The sequence below is a fragment of the Gorilla gorilla genome, chromosome 5, assembly GCF_029281585.2.
Source record: "Gorilla gorilla gorilla isolate KB3781 chromosome 5, NHGRI_mGorGor1-v2.1_pri, whole genome shotgun sequence".
Taxonomy (NCBI): domain Eukaryota; kingdom Metazoa; phylum Chordata; class Mammalia; order Primates; family Hominidae; genus Gorilla; species Gorilla gorilla.
Window position 1 is genome coordinate 149,883,911 of NC_073229.2, and position 19,538 is coordinate 149,903,448.

At 37.9% G+C, this 19,538-nt stretch overlaps 1 long non-coding RNA gene across 1 annotated transcript in view; it reads right to left on the minus strand.

Annotated features, from left to right (window-relative positions):
- Nucleotides 1–19,538, minus strand: part of LOC129534089 (uncharacterized) — a 169,009-nt gene that overhangs the window by 129,588 nt on the left and 19,883 nt on the right. Inside the window, exon 3 of the long non-coding RNA XR_010134362.1 lies at nt 12,471–12,554. This is a non-coding gene — a long non-coding RNA (uncharacterized lncRNA). The remainder of the gene's footprint in view (nt 1–12,470; nt 12,555–19,538) is intronic.

Below are 19,538 nucleotides of genomic sequence, written 5' to 3' on the forward strand. Positions count from 1 at the left end.
CAAAGGAGGGGGTTACACCATTTTCTCTTGAACTAAAGTAGGAAGTTTCCTGTGCCATAATTGTATTTGTTATAGTGCGATGATCAAAGTCAATAAATTCCTCCATCTATTCCCATTCAGGGAAACCATATGGCATTACTAGGAGAATCACATGTAGTGCTGGTTTGTCATATACATGATTAAATACCCATGGGGGAAGGAAACACTGGGGAGGGCAAAACTATTTAAAGGAAGAGACTAAAAGCATAAACTCCAAGATACACGTGAATACATATTCTACTTCTGTAAGCTCTAAAGTGGTAGATCTATACAGAAAACATACTGCAATATGACCATGAAAGGAAAAGAAGATAGATTCCTAAAAAAGAAAAAGAAAAAAAAAGATGATTTATCTCAGCAGCTGTAGAAATCATTTAGGTCTTCATCAGAAGTTAGGGGTTCTAGGAGGCAGATATATCCATTCTGAAGTCTACTGGTTATCAAAGACAGTTCTAACAGTTCTATCCTATTTTATTGCAAGGAAAATGTCACAATTTAGTGAAAAACAAGGAGGTAGCATTTTCTTACCTTTCAGATTGGTGAAGATTAAAATGTCTGATAATTCCCCAAATCAGCATGAATATGTATAAACCGGTATTGTTGGAGAGAATAAGTTTTCAGAAATGCAGCTTGACTACATTCATCAAAATTTCTAATTTATATAAACAATGGCCCCACAAGTCCTTGGCTAGGAATCTATCTTAAAGAGCAAGCATGAGATATGAAAAATATCTGCCAATGAGTATCTATTGTAACATTTTTTGTTTTAGCAGAACGTAGAAGAAATCTGAATATCTCACAGTATAGGAGTGGCTAAATCAATTAGAATAATCAATGCAATAGAAGAATATGCAGCCAATAAGAAGAAAAAAGAAAGTAAACCTGCCTTTTCCAGTGTCCATGGTTTTTTTTTAGTCATAGAATATGAGTCTACTTGGATAAAAAGAAAAAAAGAGAAAAGAAAACTTTTAAAGCATAGGCATACCTGATCAATGTTTGTTTATACTGTACATTAAAGACTTTTGGAAATTTACATAAGAAATTATGTCTGTTGGGTGATATTAAATAATATGAACAAGAAGTGGAAATTTGAAGGGAAAACAACTTTTGCTTTTCATTTTATACCCTTTGTTCTGTTTGACTTTAAATGAGTGTATATACTCATACAATTTTTGAAAGCTAACTTGTAAGACATCAATTGTAGCTCAAAATTTTCTTATTTACTCCGCCTTTATTGAAGTACAATTTAAATATAATAAAATTCACCAATTTTAAGTGAATAATTCAATTAAGTATGACAAATGTATAGTGATGTAACCACTATCATTATCATAATATAGAATGTTTCCATCATCCCTTTACTTTTATCCTATCTGTGTCTTCATATAAAGTGGCTTTCAGCACAAAATTAAGTTTTGCTTCTCTTAATTCAATGACAATCTTTGACTTTTAATTGGAGTATTTAGACCTAAATTGTACAATATGATAGTCACTAGCCACATGTGGCTATGGAGCAATGAAATACAACTAGTATAAATTGCAATGTGATCAATTTTTTTAGATTCCACATATGAGATCTCATCAAAACAGAACTGAAAGGTGGTTACCAGAGGCTCAGGGGAGGGGAGGATGGGGAAAGAAAAGATGTTGATCAAAGGGTACAAAGTTTCAGTTAGAGTGGAGAAGTAAGTTTTAGTGATCTATTGCACTGCATGGTGACTACAGTTAATAATAATGTAATGCATATTTCAAAATTGCTAAAATAGATGTTTACCATTCTCACCACAAAAAAATAAGTTGATGGACATGTTAATTAGCTTGATTCAATCTTTCAATAGTTTATACTTAGATCAAAACATCACATTGAGAGGAGGTGGAGCAAATTGGCTGAATAGAAGCCTCCACTGATCCTCCTCCCCACAGGAACACAAAATTTAATAACAATCTACACACACAAAAAAAGACACTTTCATGAGAACCAAAACTCAAATGAGTGCTCACAATACTTGGTTTTAACTTCATATTGCTGAAAAAGGCACTGAAGAGGGTAGGAAAGGCAGTCTTGAATCACTGACACTGCCCCTCTCCCAACCCTCAGCAGCAGTTGCATGTTGCAGAGAGAGAATCTGACTGCTTGGGGAGGGAGAACGCAGGAATTGTGGGACTTTTCATTGGTACACAGTGCTGCCAATACCATGCAGAACTCAACTGGTGCCCACAGAGGGAACATTTAAACCAGCCCTAGACAGAGGGGAATCACGCATCCCAGCAGTCAAAACTTGAGTTTCAGCAAGCCTCACCACTGCAGGCTAAAGTGCTCTAAGGTCCTTAATAAACATGGAAGAAGTTGAGGCCAAAAGGACTGCAACTCCTAGGCAAGTCCTAGTGCTTGTGCTGGGCTTTGAGCCAGTGGACTTTGGGGGCACATGACCTAGTGAAACACCAGCAGGGGCAGCTAAGGGAGTGTTTGTGCCACCCCTCTCCCAACTCCAGGCAGTGCAGCTTGCAGCTCCAAAAGAGATCCCTTCCTTCTGTTTAAAAGAGGAGAGGGAAGAGTAAAGAAGACTTTGTCTCGAACTTGGAAATCAGCTCAGCTGCACTATGACAGCACACTGGGTAGACTCTTGAGGCCTCCATTTCAGGCCCTAGCTCCCAGATGACATTTCCTGACACACCCTGGGCCAGAAAGTAACCTGCTACCTTAAGGGGAAAGACCCAGTCCTGGCAGGATTCATCACCTGCTGACTGAAGAGTCCTTGGGTCCTGAATAATCAGCAGTGGTAGCCAGGTAGTACACAGTATGGGCCTTGAGTGAGACTCTAAGATGTGCTGGCATCAAGTGTAGTGTAGATCTGCTGTTAGTAACTTCTTTTAACTTCGTATGTCTGAAAAAGTCTTTATCATTGTGTTCTTGAGTAATCTTTTCACTGGCAAAGAATTTGGGGTTGACCATTTTTTCTTTCAATTTAAAGACATTGCTCCACTGTCTCCTGGCTTGCATTGTTTCCAATGATAAATTAGTGGTCACGCTTATCTTTGTTTTTCTGTATTTAATAGGTCTTTTTTCTACTAACGACTTTTAATAATTTCGAGTTATTGGTTTTGAGTAACTTAATGTGATTATAATGTGCCCTAGTGTGGTTGTCTTCATATTTCTTCTACTTGAGATTCATTGAGCTTCTTAGACCTATGATTTACAGTTTTCAGCAAACGTAGAGAGATTTTAGCAATTATTACTTTAAATAATTGTTCTGTCATCCAGTTATTTGGGAGTCCAATTACACCTATGTTGGATAGCTCAATTTTTTTTTATACTGTGTTCCATGGGAGACTAATGCTTTGTTTACTTTGTAAAGTCATTTTTCTTCCTGTGCTTCATTTTGGATAGACTTTATTATGTCTTTGAGTTCACTAATTTTTTTTCTTCTATGGTGTCTAACATGCAGTAATTACTTCCACTGTACTTTCTATTTCAAATTTTTTATCTTTCAACTGTAGAAAATCCACTTTTGGGTTTTTATATTTTCCATTTCTTTCCATATTGCATTTGTATTATCCTTAATCTTTTTAAATAGATAGAGCATATTTATAATAGCAGTTTTAGTGTCTTTATCTGCTAAGTCTATCTTCTGCATGATTTCTGAGTGTGTTTTTAATGATTGATTTATTTTCTCCTTATGAGTCACATTTTCCAGTTTCTTTGAATGTCTGATAATCTTTTGTTTGCATGACAGACCTAGAAAACATTATGCTGTTGGTTGCTGGATTTTTAAATATTCTTTTAGTATTGTAAAGCTTTTTCTGTGACAGCTACTGTGAATCAGTTTAGTTACAGTGAATTAGTTTGATTCTATCAATATTTGCTTTTATTACATGTTAGAATAGGTTTAGAGCCATTTTACTCAGGAGTTAATCTGGCTGTTTCTAAGGAATTTATCTAATGCCCATGTATCAGGAGATCTTTCCACTGTGGCTGGTAGGAACATGAACTATTCCCAGACTGTCTAAGCTCCAAGACTGTTCTACCTGTTCTTTGCAGCGATTCCTTCCTCAGCCTGGAATCATTTTCTTCTGTGCATACTCAGAAAAATATTCCATCAAATGCTTGAGGAAACCCTTCTGCAAATCTCTGAAATTCCTTCTCACTCTCTTACTCAGTTCTCTAATTTTGTTCTGCAATTTCTAGCCAGTTTGACCTTCATGAACTACAAAATCTGTCTTCTGGATAATTCAGCAAATTATCTAGGCCTCATTTGAGTTTTCTTTCCTGGATTGCAGCCTAGATACCCTCCCAAACAGTTAATTGTAGAAATCATAGAGTTCTCCTTGTTTCCTTTGTCTTGGGCACTGTCCTGAGCTATCTGCTGACCATGTTTGAAAACCATAGTTTCATATATATTCTTGGTTTTCTAGTTGTTTATGATGGAATGTATATCCAGTCCCTGTTACTCTATAACAGCCCATACAAAAATTTATAATTTGTAAATAAAAGAAATACAGAATACTGATAACACCAAAACTAGTTTACTTTTTTATGAGACTCTAGACTTAGGTTACCTCCTGGTCATTTTTCTAAAAATCACTTATTATAGTTCTTTAGAATAACAATTAATATATACAAACTTATAGAAGAGAATATTATATCTTTTCTTCACCCCATATCTCACCATCATCCTTGTATTAGTCCATTCTCATGCTGCTATGAAGAAATACCCAAGACTGGGTAATTTATAAAGAAAAGAGGTTTAATTGACTTACAGTTCTGCATGGCTGGGGAGACCTGAGGAAACTTACAATCATGGTGGAAGGCACCTGTTCACAGGGCGGCAGGAGAGAGAATGACTGCCAACAGAGAAAATGCCAGATGCTTATAAAACCATCAGATCTCGTGAGAACTCACTCGCTATCATGAGAACAGCATGGGGAAACCACCCCCATGATTCAGTTACCTCCCATTGTGTTTCTCCCATGACACGTGGAGATTATGGGAACTTAAAGATGAGATTTGTGTGGGGACGCAGCCAAACCATTTCAATTCTGGATAGAAACAGTATCTACAGACAGTTGCTTCAACCCTATTTTCACAGTTCTTCAAAGTGCTGATTATTTTTTGTTCACCCCAGGTCTTTTCTTTATGCTTCTCTTCTTCTTTCTGCCTTCCAGTTAGTTTTAACCAATAGAAGGCCCTACCAGGAGGTCCAGGGGTAGGAGCCAATGATCCCATCCCCACACGTTCTTTTCTAGCCAAAGTCTTAGTAATAGCTGCATTCATCTATTTATGGCCAGAGCTCCTAGGAGCACTCCCTTTCCCATAGCTACCACACTTGCCAGGTTCTAAAACACTACTCTTTCTACTTGATTCTTCAGGCCTAGGGGATAAAAATGACTTGGCCTGAAAATCACATCCATTACTGTGATTTTCTGGGTTTATCATTAGTTTTTGTTTTGCCCTACCCTCACCTCTATAAACAACTCAAAAAAAAAAAAAATGCTCTCTTCGGCTATTTTTTTAGTGGATCATTTGTTTCCTGCTGGGGACTATGTGACCCCAGGCCACATTGTTCATGATCCACCTCTGAAATCATAAACCTAACATCCCAGTCTCTGACCACAACTTCCTATCCTTTCAGTTCTCTACTTCCCAGACTTTTAATCTGCCTGTTCCTTCTCGAGTCCCTTGTCCAGTCTCTCCATCTCCTGCTCCTGTTTCTCCCAATCTTTCATCACTTTCTGGCTTTATTTTCTTCCCAATCCAGCCTAGATTCTACATCTGTTCATGTCACCCTCTCTTATGCCACTCTTTGATAGTTCTCTCTGTTTCAGTGAGTTCTGACTCAGCTTGGTTATCAAGATTTTAGAATAATCTGGGCCTTTATTTATAAAGAGCTGGATATTAGTAGGATAACCATTGACCAACCAGGTTGCTTTTGAGAGTGAAAAGAGCTCTTAATTATTGTATCAGGACAACAAGACAGTCCCAGATAAACTGGACATATGACCACCTATCTCTCAAGCCATTCAAGAGCTATTCTAGCCCTAGAATGCTGTGTTATATTATACATGTTAAAACGGATCTCAGATTTTTCTAGAGTCTCAAGCTTGCAGATTACAGTATGTTCTGCTTAGTAAACATAACAAAACATTTGGGAAAAATAAAAAGAAGCATAATAAAACAAAGACATTGAGGTGGAAGCTGTGAACAGTAAAGACGATACCAAAAAAAGAAGATTCACAAAACATGCTTCCTTCCAAACATTAGGCTCATCAGACAGTTGCATGCAAGGAAAGGCCCTGATTTTTATGACAAGCAAGTAGAAGCAAACCCACAGAACAATCTATCCATTTGGGTATAAATGGAAAATCTAGTGCCCTCCTGCCTTCTTGTCCTTTCACTTCCATTTTCAGTTTTCATTTTCACACCCCACAGAAGCTGATGCTGTGCCCTATGCACTGCCTCCTATCCCACAACAAAAAGACTTCCCCAACTGAATAGGCATGGTTGCCATGGCAGCTGGGGGGTCATAAACTCCTGAGCTGTGGGTCCTGGCACAATTCCACACATTATCTGCATCCTGGTGCAAATCAGTCCCTTTATCTAATTAGTAGCCTTACAAATAGCCACCTGCCCCAAAGCTTAACCATTAAAGATGCAATATTGGCTGAATAGCTTTGAGACCAGGGGTGAGGCTATCAGAAAACTGAAAGCTGATCTGAGTGAGGCCCTATCTCTCCTGGCTACTGACACCTGTGAGCCCTAGCCCACCCACATAGCAGGAGTTCAGAAGGAGACCAAGAACAAATCACTTCTGTCTTCTTTTCCTGACTCCCCTTAGGTGTCTTCTGATGCACTGGCCTCCCAGAAGCTGGGCCTGCTGACCTCTGTCTAAAGGACCTGGTTCATCATTCCTGCTTAGATGCCCAACCCTTCCCTGCCTGAGAACTTCCTCCCTGAGAAGTCCAGCCCTGTCTCTCTCTCTCTAGAACTTCATCAACTGCCCTGGCCTGTTGTAGTTCACTACCTGGTCTGGATCCTTCAGAACTATCTCTTGATTTACTCCAAAGACTGACTCCTCTGTGACTTGATTAAATGCTAAAACTTTCTCTTGCTAGTCAGACTATATCCCAGATTCAAATTATTTAGATGTTTTTCAGGTTCATCTCTTTTCCTTCCAGTAAAGAATTCTAAAAACAAACACCACAATTATTTTTTCAACATTCCCTATATAGAGGCAAATATCTTCCTACATTTATTTTACAGATAATGATTAACTGAAACTTTAAAAAAAAGTGACACCAATGCACTCTGAACGTGTACAAATTATTTAGATGTCTTTCAGGTTCATCTCTTTTCCTTCCAGTAAAGAATTCTAAAAACAAACACCACAATTATTTTTTCAACATTCCCTATATAGAGGCAAATATCTTCCTACATTTATTTTACAGATAATGATTAACTGAAACTTTAAAAAAAAGTGACACCAATGCACTCTGAACGTGTACAATGTGGTGAATCTGCCTTTTGCATCCTGAGCTGAATTCCAAAAATGCTATTAAGTGTAGGCAAAAGGTGAAAGCAGAGAATGGGGGAAGAGTCCAGCTTCAATTTTACAGTTGATGCTGTGGCGCCACCTTTGAGTGTTTCTATCCATTATGAGATAAAAAAAGAGGACTCTAATGTGACATATCTACCTTCTGAAATTAAAATATACTAAAAATCTCACCCAATTTTCTCCTTTATGCTGAGTATTTGTTCCATATATACATAAGTTCATGTCTCACTATAATTTTATTGTCATGTAATAACTTTGAAATGTTTCCTTTTTATTGTTATACTATGGTTTATGACAATGAATAGCCAATAGAAACTAATTAAACTAGGAAATAATGATCCTTACTATGCTGGCAACAATTCAGTAAAAAAAACTATAGAAAAAAAACTTACAGGTAGAAAATCTTTACAAAGTCTTTTCATCTATTCTTTTGTTAATGCAAGTTATGGTTTTCTTTTGCTTCACTATCAGATTAGTCCTTCCGGTCTGAAATGATATCAAGCAGCAGGGCTTCTTATATTTCCTTAGAGATGCTATTCCAGAGGTTAGCAGATCTAGCCAATTTGGGCTCCTTGATATTCAGCTATAGCCTCTTTTCTTGACATTTTCATTGTTCTTATTAATTCATATTTTTAAATAAAATATCTTCAATGCCTATGAAAAGAAGTGTTTTGAATATGTGTAAGCAAAAATGAAGCCAGGTCAACATTCCCTCCCTGCCCACTGTGACTTCTCAGGCCATTCCAGGAGCAACCAGATTAAATGCTTGTGCTCTGAACCAAAGCCCAAAGGCCATTGTTTAGGTTTCTTTTGAGAACAGGAGGAACTACAGTCTCAAAAACAAGAGCTATCTTTGTGAAAATTTCTACTTTTCTTCTCTAAGCCTCTTAAGTGAGAGTTATTAATCAATCACCACCATATTCAACATAGGTTGAAATATTTGTGCATTTATCTTCTTGGCCACTCTAAGAATTTTTACCTGGGGTTCAATTGTAATCTTATTAAACAAAAGTTTTCAGTGCATAAGGAGGTGATGCCTTTCTGATGTGAAACATCTGATTGCTTTCCAGACTGTAAATTCTAGGAGAGTAGGGACAGTCCATTTCTATTTTTTCTTTTCCTTTTTGTTCCCCCCACAAGCTGGAGTGCAGTTGGGTGACAGAACGAGTCACTGCAGCTTTGACCTCCTAGGCTCAAGCAATCTTCCCACCTTGGCATCCCAGTAGATGGGACCACAGGCACACGTCACCATGCTGGGATAATTTTTTTGATTTTCAGTAGAGACACGGTCTTGTTAGGTTGTGCAGGCTGGTCTCGAATTCCAGAGCTCAGGCAACCCTCCCACCTGGGCCTCCCAATGTGTTGGGATTACAGGTGTGAGCCACCATTCTTGGCCCAGGACAGTTCATTTATTAATCTCCATTCCATTCTTGTAAGCAGATGTTTATAACAGGGACAAAGTGTTCAATGACCTCTTCATTGTTTAGGTACTATGAAGAATAGCAAGTTAAAATTCTGTGGCTTTTGAGAATTAAAAAATTACCACTTATATTCCCAGTAACCTCTTAATAATATAAACCATATTATCATCAATTAATGGGGAAAACAGTGTCTGGGCTTCATACAATAATGAAAAAGATATGCTCACTGAACCTGTTACTTTAAAAATTAATGAAAATAAAAATTTCCCCAACAACCATTATACTGAAAGGACACTCAATTTGAAACTTGTTGAGTTATTCAGAGGCAGTTGTGTAAGCCTAAAATTCATCACTCAGAAACACCTGAGATAATGTAATTTCTCAGGTAAGTGGTCTTTGGGATGTAGCTTTTGACTTAAAGATGAACTTCACAACTTGACAAATTTATTATTATTATTATTAAACAGAATTTTTTTCTCCAGACTGTCTCATCCTCCTCTGCAAATCCCACAGAAAGGACACAGTAGAGTGGGCAAGAATGCAAAGAAGGTCTGTGGTTTGGAACTGGCCCAAGCCGAACTAAACTTTTCTAAATATACATTAAACTGTCAACAAAGAGCACCGTGACCCACAGCCTGAATAAAGGGAGAGCCCCAAGTCCCTCTGAAGCCACTAGTTCTGTGAGTTGTTTTAGGGAGAAGACAGACAACCAAGGATTATTTACCTTATTAGACTGTGCCCATCCAAGCCCAGGTAAAACTTTTTGATGAGCAGAAAACTGGAATTATTTCCCTTTCTCTATCGTGGATTGAGTGTGAATTCCCCAGAGAAACTTGGCTTTGAGAGCACTAGCTGGACATATAGGGGTCCATTTTCAATCTGCTCTGTGAAGGGCCCTGTCTTCATCCTAAAGGAAGGCTTTAGAAAACTGTTATCTAAGATCTAGGATTGAAGATGGTGAGAACCTGAGGCTGAGCAATTGGCCCCAATTCTTCCTGAAGCATTATCTGAGAGAGACAGCCTAGCCTGTGGTTTTTGACCCCTGGCAGAAGGGTGGAGAGAGGGAAGAAGAAAGAAGGAAGATGAAGACAACTTCCTGCTCAAGACCAACCCATCTCCCCTCATTCTGGGGTGACCAATTGAGAAAACAATGATATCTCCCTTACTCTCATCTGTTTCCAAAGGCTTTGCTTCATCTACCAAAAAACTGTGTGAGTGAGAACCATCTACCCTCATGTGCTTATTAAGCTCTTAGTGACTTCTGGTGATTCTCTGGTGACTATATTGATTCATTTATTTGTACTCTAGGAACATAAAACAATATGGCATTATTGACACAGAAAACAAAGAATAGACAGATAGCATACAGCTGAACAACTTTAATTACCAGGGTTCCAGTATCTGTTCAACTAGCTGTGTAAATATGAGTATTTGAATTAATTTTTCTAGGATCAATTTCCTTACTTCTAAATGAGAAAGACGAGGCCAAAAGTTCTTAACCTTACTTCTGGCTTTACAACTGAATGGTTCTCTGTTCCTAATAATGAGTTCCTTTTTTTTTTTTTTTCTGAAACGAAGTCTCGCTCTGTCACCAGGCTGGAGTGCAGTGGCACAATCTCGCTCACTGCAACCTCTGTCTCCCGGGTTCAAGCGATTCTCCTGCCTCAGCCTCACGAGTAGCTGGGACTACACGCGCCTGCCACCATACCCAGCTAATTTTTGTATTTTTAGTAGAGACGGGGTTTCACCATGTTGGCTAGGATGGTCTCGATCTCTTGACCTCGTGATCCGCCGGCCTCGGCCTCCCAAAGTGCTGAGATTACAGGCGTGAGCCACCGCGCCTGGCCCTAATAATGAGTTCTTATGAATGGTATATGTAAGCCAAATAGAAAGCATGCTAATAGCTAAGAAGGAATCGTGAAGGATAATGAGAATTTGCTGCCTTTTCTAGTCATTCTAGAGGAATTTATAAATAAATAAAATGGGTTGATATGTAAGAATGTCTGCTGAGCCGAACAGTGCACACTTCTTAGACGTAAGTTGTAGCCAAGGCAATAAAGTTTAAGGATGAAATAGAAGCATTAAGGAAAATTTTCCTAGAAAGGAAAAAAATGGAGGCAGAAAGGGTGGGAAAGGCAGACAGAAGTCAGCTCATAGGAAGCAGAGAGATAAAGAGCTTTGAAATATAATGTGAGGACCTAGACATATTTGAGAAGAGAGGTACTGGTCAAAACAAAGGACAGAGATGGCAGAAGCCCACAGGAAACTTATGGCCAATGGTAGCTGTCAGTGAGGATGAGGAGGGTAGTAATAATATATTATAACTAATTACTGCCATTTATTGATCACTTACTAAGTATTAAAATTCTTTGTTAGGAAATTTATAAATACCTTGTCTCCTTTCTAGAACTCTCTCCAAAGGATATGGTCATATTCATCATATAGATAAGTAAACTAAGGCTCAGGAAAAATGACTTCCTCAAGGGCAAACCCAGGTCTGTCTGTGCTATTTTTACTATACCGTTGCTATTTGTCCATGAACAGGAAAAACCCTCAACTAGGGCCTTGAGCAATCAAGAATTATTGGAAGGAAAAATCGTTACAGGTAACCACTGATAAATCAGATGGAACAATCACTCTTTGAGCAAAGGGATTGTGTCCTCTTTATCTGCGTGTTCCCTGCATTTAGCCCAGGGTCTAGCAACTTGTGATAGACAAAGATGTGTTAATCCCCCTTCAAAACAGGACTTGCTGCTCAGCTGCTGGGGTGCAGTCAGCCTCCAGCCTCCAATCAGCTCTGTAAGAGCTGGCCTCAGCTGTAAATAAAAACTGCTTCATTTCAGGTCATGCTAGTATCCAATAACTGAGAAAGGAGTTGGGGGTAGGGGCAAAGAGGGGAGAGTGAAGGGGACAAAGGCCTGAAGCTAATCAGGGACCCCTCTGATGGCCAATTCTGACTCCAGAGCTCCCTACCAAGTGGGCCAAGTTCTTCTCAGCCCTACTCTGGAAAGTGACTTCTCCCTTGGCCCAATTCTGTCTCTACCCACTTCTTTTCATAGGTGTTGATCCCTAATCAATATCCGGCACCCCGCATTCCATCTCGGTGACTGCTTCCAGAAAACACAAGCTGTGACATGCCCATTATGTACTCAATAAATCTTTAATAATTGAGTGGATAGAGTGATGTGAGTTGAGAAGCATTATTAAAGATTATTTTCCCAAAAATAAACAAACAAAAAAAAATGTGCCCATTGGCTGGTGACTAGAATTCTACAATTAGAGGTTTATTCCTTTGTCTTAATGCTTCTGCTTTTGTAAATACCCCTGTAATAAACAGCATGTTAAGTTTATTAGACACCTATTCCCCAGTGTAAACAAAGTCCTGGAAGCACATTCTAACAGGAAGAGAGAGGGAAAAAAGTATGAGAGCACCGATGGACAAACATCAGGAGCAAGTTACCTGGATTCAGTCCTGGTTCCACCACTTGCTAGATCTGTGTCATTAGACCAACCAATTGACCTCTCTGTGCCTCCGTTTTTGTTCCTGTAAAACGGGAACAATAACTGTAACTACTTCCGAGTATTGTTATGATAATTGAATGAGTTAAAATATAAAAATGTTAGAGACTAGTGAATATGAGACTAGTCAATGAATGTCTAGTGGAGACAAGAAAAAGTGAATAAAATTATACAAGTGCTATTAATAATACAGTCAGATTTATATATTTTTTCCATCACACTGACCTCCAATCCAGGCTGGGAAATGGGTTTTTTAAATCTCTTGCGTGTTTTCCATCACTTGAACTACCATATTGTTTTACAATTATTTGTCTTGTGTCTACTGCCACCCTTACCTCACCACTGTGAGATCCTTAGAGGTAAAATATTCTATCTTATTCATCCTTGTATCCCCTTCCATTCATCCATTTATTCTTTTTTTCTAACTTTTAAGTTCATGGGTACATGTACAGGTTTGTTACATAGATAAACTTGTGTCACGTGGATTTGTTGTATGGATTATTTCATCACCTAGGTATTAATTCTAGTACCCATTAGTTATTTTTCCTGATCCTCTCCCTCCTCCCACTCACTACCCTCCAGTAGGCCCCAGTGTGCGTCATTCCCCTCTATGTGTCCATGTGTTCTCATCACTTAGCTCCCACTTGTAAGTGAAAATATGTGGTGTTTGGTTTTCTGTTCCTGTGTTAGTTTGGTAAGGATAATGGCCTCCAGCTCCATCCATGTCCCTGCAAAGGACATGATATCATTCTTTTTTATGGCTGCATGGTATTCCATGGTGTATATGCACCACATTTTCTTTATTCAGTCTATCATTAATTCATATGTTCATTCATTAAATAAATATTAAGTGCACATCATGTACTAGACCCTCCTTTGGCATTGGAATAACACAGTAAACAAAGTTCCTGCTCTCTTGGAGCTTATATGCGGAGCATTTTTATGGACAATAATAAAATACATAAATATTCATGAGATTATCCAGTGAAAAGTACTGTAGAAAATTATTCCTGTGCAAGGCTCAGAGTAGATTTTCAATAAATTTTGGTTAAATTAATGCATTTGTCCAAAAGAAAAGAGAAATAAGAGCCAAAATGCTAATAAAAGACATTTGTGTTGTTCCCTCTGCTCGATGCAGAATGAAAGAGCTCTGCAGGAAACAGCAGGCTGGGATGGGGGGATTTTTTTTTTACCTTTTACAGCTCAGCCATTCAGAAGTTGAGTAAAGTGAAGCCAAGTTAGCCAAACACAGAGGGGCAAAACATGGGATCATTTCAAGGTAAACATTATTTCCTTATATGTACTACTATAGTGCTGCTTGCACAAAAATTTTTACTCTTTTTTTCCACGCCTGTGATAATAGAAAGATTCCATCACAGCAGCATAAAAGCTCAAACTTTCCAGTGAATCTTTTGACTAATTATTACTGTTGCAATAACAGGCAAACATGGCATACCCATTCCAGTCACCACAGTGCCGCTCTCATTCTCACTCTTCAGGTCTTTTCCTTTTATAGTATTGTTTTGAGTATTTCTTTAAGAAAATTAAATTGGCACATCCACTCTCACATGCAACAATTCACAAATTCAGCCTATCCTTAGTCACCTGAATTAGTGAAGGAAAATATCTCCTACCATTGATTGAACAGTTAAATAACATTAAACTGCTTCAGAATTTTTTTTTAACTGAGATAGAGTTTCACTCTTTGTTGCCCAGGCTGGAGTGCAATGGCGTGATCTCGGCTCACCGCAACCTCTGCCTCCCGGGTTCAAGTGATTCTCCTGCCTCAGCCTCCCAAGTAGCTGGGATTACAGGTGTGCACCACCATGCCCAGCTAATTTAGTATTTTTAGTGGAGACGGGGTTTCTCCATGTTGGTCAGGCTGGTCTCGATCTCCTGACCTCAGGTGATCCACCCGCCTTGGCCTCCCAAAGTGCTGGGATTACAGGCGTGAGCCACTGTGCCTGGCCAGAATATTTTTAGTCTATTCATATACATACCTTGATATAGAGAAGCTCTTTAAAAAATTTTTTCCTTTAATGTCTCTCCCCTGAGAATGGCCTTAAAATTTAAACATAGTTTCCAAAATACAGTGTATTTGTTTCTATTCAGAAAATTGTATAGGTTTTAAATTAGAGTGTCTTATCCAAAGCACATGAGATTGGAAGAAGGCAAAAACACTCTAAAGACCTTGTGCATACCCATAGCTGCTCTGTTCTCACTGTTGGAGCAATAGAAGGTGATGCTTTTGTTATCTTATTTATCCTCAAAATCCTGTCCAACTCTCTATATCCATCCTTATCATGATCACACCATCACCCCTATGTCATTCCCTATCCATCCAATATCTCCTTCCATAAATGCACATCTTTGCTCCCTCTTCCATGATACCAGGTGTTGAAAGGGGAAAAAAGTTATTTATTTCCTAATTCTATACTCTGTTATTTAAAATCCCTCCCCTTTTACCCTTCTTCTCACCCACTCACCACATCTCCAACTCACCTTTGACCACCACACTTCCCTTGCCATTTCATTACTAACTTGGCCCAAGTCAGAGGAATGATTCATGGAATCATAAAACTCAGAGTAGAAGAGACCTTAAAGGTCAGCTAATTCAATCACCCAACTAAGTGGAAAATCCAGCTCTTATATTTATTCTTTCTTCCTTGACTTCCCAAATTCAATTGCAAACATTAGACCAGTGTCTATAGTTGTTAGGAAACTTTCTCAGTTGGATATTTTTTTAACCAAGGTTAATTCCCCTCTCTCTGAGATGGCTTAGCTAGAGAGAGTCCTGTGAATGGTAAACAATGAATTACAGATAGGGAAATTTCCAAGTAGAGAATCAATGATTTTGAAACCTACAATTCCCTGAACATAGAGTTGGTCACTCTAAAATAATGTTCAAAGGTGAGCATATTTATTTCATAAATATTCAATTTATTCCATGGGATAACTAAGTATTATTCTATTAAACAGCATTGTCATAATAGAAAGCACACAGGTAGACCCAAAAGATAGTTTATAATAAAAGCGTACCTCAAGGGTCCAGAAAAAATACAGACTTTTAAATAATGGTGCTGAGACAACTGGCTAGCCATTTAGAAAATGATTAGATCTCTACCTGATATCATAAGAATAAATTTCAAATAAATTAAATATCTAAATGTTAAAAAAATGAAATTCTGAAAGTACCAGAAGAAAACATGAAGGGATTTCTTTTTAACATGAGTGTAGGCAAAAGCTTTCTAATGTCTCAAAATCCAGATGCAATTTAAAAAACATTGATAAGTTTGACTATCTAATTTTTAAATAGCATGACAAAAAAACATAAAAAAGCAAAATCAAAAGACAATCAAAGAACTAGAAGAAAATATCTGAACATATATCATTCATACATATAAAAAACCAAAGGCAAAAAGGTTTAATAAGATAAATAGGATAAATGTTAGTTAAAATCACAATAAGATAATATTTCTCATCTATCATATAGTAATTACAGGTGAGGTGCTCTCATACATTGTTGGTGGGTATGCACAAAAATCTTTATGGACAGGGATTTGCAATGTCTAACAAAATGGCATATGTTTACCTTTTGACCCAGCAATCCTACTTCTAGGAATTTACCTTGAAAATATACCTCCAACAACACAAAAATATGTCTGCACAATATTATTCAAATTATTTATTGCAGTATTGGTTATAATGGTAAAATATTGGGAACAACCTACATGCCCATTTATAGGAGAGTAGTGACATAAACTATGGTATATCCACACAACAGAGTACTACACAACTATAAAAAAAGAATGAGTAAGATCGGCCAGGCACGGTGGATCATGCCTGTAATCCCAGCACTTTGGGAGGCCGAGGCGGGCAGATTGCCTGAGGTCAGGAGTTCAAGACCAGCCTGGCCAACATGGCAAAACCTCGTCTCTACTAAAAATACAAAACTTAGCCAGGCATGTTGGCAGGAGCCTGTAATCCCAGCTACTCGGGAGGCTGAGGTGGGAGAATCACTTGAACCCAGGAGGCGGAGGTTGCAGTGAGCCAAGATAGCACCATTGCACTCCAGAGCCTGGGCAAAAAGAGCAAGACTTTGTCTCAAAAAAAAAAAAAAAAAATTGAGTAAGATCTTTATGAACTAATATGGAATGACTTCCAGAATATATTGTTAGTTGAAAGAAGTAAAGCATATCTATAGTAAGCTATTTTTATGTAAGAAAAAGAGGAATTTAGAAAATACACATATGCCTAAAGGCAGATACAGCAAAAACTAAGTAAAAAGAATAATAGGAACGGTGGAAAATGACACCCCTTTTTGTATAATCCTGACTTGTAAACCATTTAATGTTTCACACGCTGAAGAAGGTAAAGATGGGGGAGAGACCTCAAAAAGGGAACATAAACAGGCCAGGTGCGATTGCTCACACCTGTAATCCTAGCACTTTGGCAGGCCAAGGCAGGTGGATCACCTGAGGTCAGGAGTTCGAGACAAGCCTGGGCAACATGGCAAAACCGCGTCTCTACAAAAAATACAAAAATAGCTGAGTGTGACGGGGTGCCCCTATAGTCCAGCTACTTGAGGGGCTAAGGTGGGAGGATTGCTTGAACCTGGGAGATCGAGGCTGCGGTGAGCTGAGATCGTGCCACTGCACCCCAGCCTGGGTGACACAGTGAGACCCTGTCTCAAAAAAAAAAAAAAAACGAAAGGAACATAAACAAATGAATGAACCAAATGGGACCAGGGAGGGCTAACTCAAGGAACTTTTGAGCGGAATATTTGGACTGTATACCTTCAGGCTAAAGACAAAAAGAATTGATAACAATTACAGAAAAAAAAACAATTACAGAAGTCCAGTCAGTGGTTTTTTTCTCACAGGCATATGAGTTATCAGTTTTGAAACTACATTCTGTATATGCCAGGATTAGGCAAATAAGTAAATATATTACAATCAATGGGAGCCAGCTTTCTCACTGTCAAAAGTGTTACAAATATGAACAGGAGGAAGGCTTTGATCTCTGAGGCTTTGACTAGAAATTGGAGGTATTAGTACGAACTTAAGATTATACATTTTGTTTCTGTGTGTGTGTGTGTGTGTTTGTGTGTTGTGTAATTCCATTTCCCAGCTCTGTCTGCTGAGAAGGCCTAGAAGAAAAGACACTCATACTCCCCTTAAAATATATCCAGGGCAGGGAAAGTACAACTTGAGTCTGGAATATCTTTTTGTGCCGGAAAGTAAGAAAGTGCTCAAAGACACCAACATGGCACATGTATACATATGTAACAAACCTGCACATTGTGCACATGTACCCTAGAACTTAAAGTATAATAATAAAAAAAGAAAAAGAAATAATAAGCCAAAAAAAAGAAAGTGCTCAAAGAATTGTGGGTACATAAGAAAAAGCCAAAAAGCCATGTTAAAGGGCTTCCCATTAGTCAAATCTTGGAAATTTGAGCATCAAAATAATAATGACAGTAACTGATTATAACTCATTGAATAAAATAAGAATCCGTAAGTTCATAATAAGCTACCTATACACACATACATACATACATGCCTACAAAAGAAGAGAAAGCTCCTTCTTACAGTACAAAGCAAATTAATAAATATGAAAAGAATGATGAACTTGTAAAGTCATCATTTAGCAACGATGGTTGTAATAATTGATTCAGACAAGAATCATTCATAGATGCTAAACTAGAATGTGTAAATTTGATGAGCAACAGGATATCTACATAGTCTCAAAGTTTCTCTCTCAAATATGTATTAATTGCAATGGAAAAAAATAGTAACTATTTAGTGGAGAAATCTGGCAGAAACCACCTTAACCAAATGATTAAACGTCATCAGTAATGGTACCTTTCAATATCGTGTGCCTTCTAAGACAAGGCACTGAGAAGGGCACAGCATTACTCCTGTGGAATTTCTGCCAAAATGTGTAACCTGAATCTAATTACGAGGAAACATCAAGCAAATTCAAATTGAGGAACACTCTACAATATAGCTCGCTGTACACTTCCAAAACGTCAGTACCATAAAACACAAGGAAAGATTGAGGAATTATTCCAGGTTAAAGGAGACCAAACTTAATGCAATGTGTAATCCATTGTTGTTGTCATTTGTGTTTGTTGTTTATAAAAGGGAATTATTGGAACAAGTTGAAAAATCTGTGTAACAGTCATGTATTAATGTTAATTTTCTGATTTTAATATTACACTTGGTTATACAAAAGAAGGTTCTTGATTTTAGGATATAGACCTGAAATATTTACAGGTAAGTGGCATCATGTCAGCAACTTTCAATTTTCATCTTTTTGAGAACGTACAGGTCTGAAATTATGTGAGCATAAAAATTTTAAAGAAAGAAACTATATTATCTTCATGTGGTTGATTTCCTTCACTATGTATTTGGCAGTTATCACGTGCTCTCCACTCTATTTCCTTTTGTGTTTCATTCTTCATTTCTTTCATTCTTGTGTCTCCCACCCGCTCATTCTGGTAACAAAATTGAGAGTTTGTGTGGCATGGGCAGCTTTTGATTCTCCTCACTCAGATGTAAAAAGCAGACATATTTCCATTTTTGTTCAACATTTCCCAAGCCCATCTTCATATACAGTAGCAGTTTTTATAGGTACATATGCTGCTTTCATTATATCATCCACCAAAGGTGGCTGCAAGAATATAATGAGGGACCTTTGGGTCAATTCCAGCCCTTTCAGTGAATCTATATAAAGCAAACTGGCCATTCCAAAGCAGAAACACTTACAGACCTGTATAATTGGTTCAAAGAAGACAAGAGGAGACCAAAATAGGTACATTTGTACCTTTTTAAAGTATCTACATTCTTGAAGATGAGCTTGTGCCTACTATATTTAAGTTGTTAAGCAAATGTGTGATCCATGTATTCATTCAGAAGGCCTTATGGAAAAACTAGTCCTTGCCAAATTTTATGAATAAGTGCTGTAGATTTCAAAGCTAAGTAAGGAAATGTTCTTCTTCTGGAAC